The sequence below is a fragment of the Lactuca saligna genome, chromosome 6 (genome assembly GCF_052625555.1).
Source record: "Lactuca saligna cultivar CGN05327 chromosome 6, ASM5262555v1, whole genome shotgun sequence".
NCBI classification, from domain to species: domain Eukaryota; kingdom Viridiplantae; phylum Streptophyta; class Magnoliopsida; order Asterales; family Asteraceae; genus Lactuca; species Lactuca saligna.
In genome coordinates, this window is record NC_136422.1 from 4264330 (window position 1) to 4271349 (window position 7020).

The window sequence follows — 7020 nt, forward strand, 5'->3', positions numbered from 1 at the left end:
TTTTCTAAAAGTAGTTAACGATCAATTAGTTTAAGCTATAAAACTCTTGCATCAAAATAGAGAGTAAGCAGATGTGGTTCCACAAGAAGTGCAAAAACAAAAAGGCAACATATAGTCTAGTTTAACCTAAAGAGCAGACTCCTAACATATATAAAAACTTCTCGAGCCATTCCCAAGTCTTACAGAGCACAAAGTAAACCTATTTTAGCTTAATTTCTATCATTGCATCTAGATCTAACAAAAATTGTTAAGGAACAATAGAAGCTTCATCTTTTTTATATTTATTAAGTACAATAGGAAGCAAAGAAAGAGATCCCCCAAAGCATCAATATCAAAACCTGAAATGGATTATACGCTCTAATTTCTCTGTTTTGAAAACTATTAGAAAACATAAACATGTAATAGATTAAATCCCCATAAGGTGAGTTTCTTGTTCATTCCTCTTCGGTTCAGCTAAATTTGTATAATTTCCTCCGGTGTATGCTGCCATAAAAGTCTTATGCGTGTCTCTTTATTCAAGGTAATAGTTTGCTGTTCCATACTCTATTTGACGATCATAACCTTAGTCCCGATACCTCCATGAGTTTGGAGAAACCTCATCACAGCCCTCGATTCCTTCCATTTATCCCCTGTTGTAAACATGTTTGCTGGAATATTATTTTACGAGACAAAAAATAAGAGAAAGAGAGACAAATAGCAATATGTTTGTGCTACAACTTTCTTAGAGTGCCTTGCCTTTTCACAAAATTCCTATATTATAGAGCACATAATAGTAAGAAATGAAATTAAGGCTCAAGCCTTTTTTCTGAATCGATTTTATTCCTTGGATCAATCAATTGATTTCATGATTTTTACTCAAATGAGAGATCTGCAGCAAAAAACCCAACAATACAGAATGCATTAACACTGAACTACAAGGATTAAAATCTAATTGCATACTAACATCTTTTGTATATTTAAATAGAAAAGAAAATCTTGATCAACTGTACCAATTAAGAAGTTTCAATTTAGCTTAATAATGAAAACTATGTAAAGTGATAAGATGAAGAAATTGAATATGATGTTGAATATTGTGTTACCCATATGAGGGAAAATTGGACTCGTGGGCTAGAAACCACTTGTGGTGGTCATGATTGGACGTCATATGTCACTTGGAATATTTTAAGTTAATAAGAGATTATTGGTCAGAAGGAAACAATTGAGTCAGATGATAGTAAGAAAAATCTTATACGTGGTTCACTGTTGTGTTTGAGCATCTCATTAAACCCCGAAAACCAAAAAAATATAAAGATAATAAAATAAAGACACTATTTGGTACCTCAAAATCAAAGTGAAAATCCTAATAAAAAACACAACTTACGAGTATGCCATACTTCTAGCTTAGGACTTATATCAAAGAGTTGGTGGGCTTGAGGTGGTGATGCAAAAAGATATGAAATTTCACCTATAGATGAAACTTCAAGTTAGATCGATTTACTATTGTGTTCTTCCTAGTCAAATGCCATTTACCATAAATCCAATTAATTCATAAAAACTAAAAAAACATTAAATTAATATATTCAAATAGCATCTTAAATGAAAACTTAATAGTGATTTACGTTGGTTTTAAAGGTTTTGATTCCAATTTTCTTCTTCTTACATGAGAGCAGATTGGGAGGTAGAGCAAGAAGAACCATCTCACAAACCACCTGTAGAACCATTTTACATAAAAATAAATTATTTCCTACAAACAAAAAAGGAGAGATGGGCATGAAATATTAGGGAGGAAGTAGAAATAAGAGAGGGTGAAGATGGTAATGGAAGATGTGGCTTAACCGAATCCATCTCCATCTGATTTAAGAAATTATGGGTCAAAATATGGGTTCATCAGATCCTTCTCCATATGTTTACAAGAAAACACGGTGAAATCAACTTCTAGAGAGAGGAAGGGAAATCAAGATGGAATACGGACAAAAAAATACATGTAGAAATCTATGGGTGTAGGTTTGGTCCCTCTCGATTCGTGAAATTCAAATTCAAATAGGTCTGGTCCTTTAGTAATCGGGGTGTTTTACCTCTTTTTAGCCAATATAGAGTAGCATAGGGTCCATTAGTACGTTGGTGGTTAAGTGGTGGCAGGGGTAAACGATGGTGGTGAGTGGTGTTAGGGATTTCTGACTCAGAGAGGAAGAAAATCTGCTTCATAGAAAAAGAAATGGGAAATGATATCGGAGAAGGAGAAGAGAGCCTAATATAAGGGGAAGGCTTGCCATAATTGAAGGATTTTTTCCAACATCTTGGGGCTTCATCAAATATTAAAGGACCCAGTCGTCTTCAAGAGATAAAATGAGATTCACTTGATTGTTGACCAGATAAGATTTGTTGCATAAATTCGTTGTACAAATCGCATTATGTCTAGTACCTCTTAAAATTCAGCATTTGAGGCTAAATGCTTATATATATATATATATATATATATATATATATATATATATATATATATATATATATATATATATATATATATATATATATATATATATATATATATATATATGAAAACCCAAAAAATTAAGAACTCTAGGACCTCCATTTCATAATTATTAAAACATATGAATTTTTATTAAACATGTAACAATTCTATTTTTTTTTCTCTTTTTTGGTAAGGAAAGAGCAAATTTATAATTTTTATAATTTAATATTTTCATTCATATTTTAACACCATATATATATATATATATATATATATATATATATATATATATATATATATATATATATATATATATATATATATATATATATATTGAAACATCCCAAAAATATGATCTAAAATTTTCATTTTAAAACATATAAGAAAACCATATTTCATCAAACATCATAATAATAAAATCACAAGTCATATATCTCAAAACATCATATCAACAATACTGTATCAATCACGTGTCAAAATATTAGAGTTTAAATATCCCAGGCTGAACAGATGGTATCTGCACTGCAATCATCCCGAATTCTTTCCTTTGCTACCAGAAGTACCTGAAACCAAAACTGAAAACTGTAAGCAGAAAGCTTAGTGAGTCTCCCTAACCTACCACATACCACAAATAATCACATAATCACATATCATACATTGGGCCCCGCCCTGCTACATCAGGCACTACCTGACATCGGTTTGTCTGTCATCGGGCCCCGCCCGACATTAGAGCGCATCTGGTATCGGGCCCCGACTGGCATCGAGCAAAGCTCGGCATGCATATGAGCATAACAACCAATACACATAACATAAGCATAACTACTTAGCTACAACATATCTACATTCCTCGGGCCCCGTCCAACATCAGACCGAAATCCAGAAACATCCAAACATTCTTTGGGGACCGCCCCACCATCGGACCACAATCCAAAAATGTATAAATACATAAACATGAAAGAATCGTCCTCCCGCTATGTCTGTCCCTCTAGGGGTGGAAAGTCATGCTGAAATGGAGACGAGTACCCATCTCTTCGTGAAACTGCTTCCAAAATCTGGAAGTGAAACGGATATCGTGGTTTGAAACCACCGAGACATGCACTCCATGTTGTGTAACTATCTCACGCACGTAAATCTCGTCTAAATTCTCGACCGATATGCTCTCCTGGATCGGGATAAAATCAGCACTCTTGGTCAACCGATCCACGATGATCCATATCGAATGAACTCCACGTGCGGTACTATGAAGCTTAGTGATGAAGTCCATAGTGATACTTCCAATTTGCACATGGGAATGTCTAACGGCTGCATCTTGCCGTGGGGCCTCTGGTGCTCTGCCTTGACCTTCCTGTAGGTCAAGCATCTCTCAACATACCAAGCTACATCCCGCTCCATGTAGGGCCACTAGTAATCAAGAAGAAGATCTCTGCACATCTTAGTCGTCTCGGGATGGATGGAGAACCTGGACTTATTGGTCTCATCCATCAGAATCTACTATACTCCACTCCAGTACGGTATCTAGACCCTCCCATGTAGGGTCAACAACCCACAACCTCATGCATCAGAATCTACCTTACATCCATCAGGCACTGCTCGACATCGGCTTGTCTCGCATTAGACTGCATCTGGCGTCGGGCCCTGCCCGATATCGAGCAAAGCACGACATACATATGAGAATAACAACCAATACACATAACATAAGCATAACTACTTAGCCACACCATATATACATTCGTCAGGCCCTGCCCGACATTGGACCAAAATCCGAAAACATGCAAACATTCCTCGGGGACCACCCCGACATCGGACCATAATGCGAAAACATACAAATACATAAACATGCAAGAATCAAAAAGACATCAATCATACTAACATTCTTCAGGTACCGTCCCGACATCAGATCGAAATCCAGAAAAACGTATAAATCTACATCAGTCCCCTCCCGACATCGGATCTTAATGCGGAACATACTATCATACATAAATGGGTCGGCCTTGGTTCCTTAGACCCATTCCTACTGGAGGAAAACTCTCCTATCAAGCTGGTTGATGAAATCTCGTGTGAGGAATCCCCGACTGCTAATCCAACGACTCCCTGACTATCATTCACATAAATCACTTAATCAAAAACTGAGAATCCTTCTAAGGGTAAAATGACCATTTTACCCGTGGTCAAATTCAACATTCTAAGTTGACTCAACTCGCCGAATTGACCTATCAACTCATCGAGTTCTATAACTCAAAAATCCTAAAATCGCGATCCAACTCGTCGAGTCATCCCCCTGACTCGCCGAGTTCCTTGGCTGCTCATAATTGCAATTTAGCAAATCAACTCGTTGAGTCCCTTCACAGACTCGTCGAGTTCTACCTTAAACTGAACTGGGACAACATGACTCAACTCGTCGAGTTCCTCTACGGACTTGATGAGTTCCTCTGTCTGTTTGGGCTATCTGAACATATTAAGCCTTTACTTTCCAATTCCAAAGTCTATACTTCGTCTACACCCTAGAAATGTCATTTTAAGGGTAAAGTTTCCAATTTTACATGCTAATAATCCACTTAGTGGGTTTAGCCAAAACCCTAGTTCATTACGACATAGATCTTGGTCCAAAGACCTTATCACTCCAACCCAAAGCATGAAAACCGAGATCTAGGTCCTAGACACCAAATGAACACGTAAAGTCTCATACTTTACTTCCATGCATGGCCTTTTGGGGCTTAAAGGTCATAATAGTGTTCTTAAGCTTGCATGGGGATCCCATGGTCATAAAGTTTGCACCTTTATGCCATGAAACCCCTTCTAGATCCCAAATTTGAAAGGTAAGCCACATGGGACGTCCATGTCCCAAATTTCAAGAGTTTTGAACCAAAATCCTCGTAAAATGGAACTAAGGAGATCTAATGAACTAATAGCCAAGCTAAAGACTTGATTACCAGAAAATGATGAGGATGGAAGGAAGTCTCTGGATCTACTAACTTCTCTTTGCACCTTCTAGCTCCTTCTTCTTCTTCTTCTTCTTCAAGCTTCAACAACACATAAAAATTACAAAAGAATGGCTCACACACTCACAGAATGCTCTAGGGTTTCGTGGATTAGGGTTTGGGGCTTGGAGGCTGGAAATGAGGCCATAAAGTAGGGATTAAGATGCTTAAATAGGGTGCAAAACCTCGAAATTGGGTTTCACTCTGGCAGACCTACTCGCCGAGTTGAGGGCTCTCAACTCGTTGAGTAGATTACTTAAAAACCCGCGTACAATTTAATATCTAAAATTTACAACTTAATATAATCAATTTTACAATAATTAAAAAAATCCAAAGATGTCAAACTCAAACTCTACCATCACCACCCACACTACGCTGTCACTAACCACATGTGTCATTACTGCAACTATCATTCCTTCCAAATTATATCTGTATGTATATAAAATCATGTGTTGATAGATTAAATATTAAATTCACAGTTTAATAAATATATTGATTCACTTGTTTATAGTTTAATGCAAATCAATTATAAACTATTACATTCTTACATATTTATAAACACCAAAAACAAATATATTTAAAAGAAAATTAATACAAAATTCTTACGTACAAAATTTATAAAAAAAATTAAAGCTTAACATAATTCATAGTTTCATACAGTCAATTCACAATTTAATACAATCAATTTACAACTTAATACAATGTATTTACAATTTAATATACAAAATTCACCGTTTAATATAATAAATTCATAATTTAATACATAAAATTCACAGTTTAAAGTGTATATTATACATAATTTAATATAGTAACTTTACAATTTAATTCAATTGTTCATAGTTTCATTCACTCTATTTACAATTTCTTTTACAACCAACAATATCCTAGAAGATAGAAGGAAAACTATACAATACTATTTGGACAATTAATTCATTCATTCACAATTTAATATAAAAATTATATAAAAACACATTTTAATATAGCAAATTGACAGTTTAATTTAGTCTATTTACAATTTAATTTGGTATATTCACAGTTTAATTTACAAAATTCACAACTTAATACAATATATTCACATCTAATTCATTATATTCACAGCTTAATACAATATTTCATAGTTTTTCTTCCTCCTAACATCATCAAATATGGAGCTCTTACTATGCTACAATAATCATACCTGGATTAAATAAAAAAAAATACAATTTTAATATACTAGTTTTTTTTTTTTTTTTTTTTTTTTTTTTTTTTTTTTTATAATTTTTTTTAAAATAATTCACAGTTTAAAATATTAGTTCACACACCCATTCACAACATAAAAGATTAGTTCATACATCCACTCAGAATTTAATAGACTAGTTCAAATAGTCATTCACATCATTTACAACTAAAAACATAAATCCTTTTCATTAAGGCATTTCATCAACCACCTTATGTGCATGTTATTTTCAAAAATAAAAAGATAGAAAGCAAATACGGGAGGTGGCAATGGTAGAACCATCACCAACCACCGACAGAAGGTGAGTTCTTATTAAAAAACAACTAAATCTTACCATAAAACATCAGTTCTTATTAAAAAAACAACCAGATCTT

General features: G+C 34.3%; 1 long non-coding RNA gene across 1 annotated transcript; it reads right to left on the reverse strand.

The window, feature by feature from the left end:
• Positions 1-257: 257 nt before the first annotated feature.
• Positions 258-1073, reverse strand: LOC145002392 (uncharacterized). The gene is made up of 3 exons (XR_013661863.1): positions 990-1073; positions 736-868; positions 258-629 (listed from the first exon to the last, which is right to left on the reverse strand). It is a non-coding gene; the product is annotated as an uncharacterized LOC145002392 (long non-coding RNA).
• Between the last annotated feature and the right edge of the window lie 5947 nt (positions 1074-7020).